The following is a 600-nucleotide window of genomic DNA, read 5'->3' as shown; positions in this document are numbered from 1 at the left end:
GTTTTATCCACAGATAAAGCAGTTTCCTTAGATGATATCTACCAAGAACTTACCATGACTCTCGATGCCTTTATCAAATCTCAATAAGCTTTATGTGTATATTAAAGATGTATGGACCGTCAACGATCTTTACTACCAGATACTTATTATTGGAAATATTTTTGAAATTTCCACGGAAAATCCCCTTTAAATGTCTTTCCCTCTTACCTTATCTGGAAACTCGGAATTTTGGAGGGTTGGAAGCCTTCAAAGTGGCGAGGAGTTATTTCTAGAAGGGTTGGGCAAGACTTTGCTAAGTTCGTTGTGGGAGGAGGCAGCCCTTTAAGATTTATGAATTTAGTTCATATAAGTGAACACTCAGAGTATTTCCTCTCCCTCCCCTTCCCACCAGGGATTAGACAAAAGGAAGCTGTATACTAGGTCTTAACCACTGCCACATAGGTTTCGTGAATCTTATGCTATCGCCACCATATACTATCATGGGTCGCAATATCTGTACAAGCAATTATTTTACCAGGCAATGATCAAACCAAAAAAGAGGCATGTTACAAACTATAGTGTGGTTATTTCTCCAGCCCGGTCTTTCTGCAGTCTGTGGCC

The sequence above is a fragment of the Penaeus monodon genome, chromosome 21, assembly GCF_015228065.2.
Source record: "Penaeus monodon isolate SGIC_2016 chromosome 21, NSTDA_Pmon_1, whole genome shotgun sequence".
Lineage (NCBI taxonomy): Eukaryota > Metazoa > Arthropoda > Malacostraca > Decapoda > Penaeidae > Penaeus > Penaeus monodon.
This window is presented reverse-complemented; position numbering follows the sequence as displayed.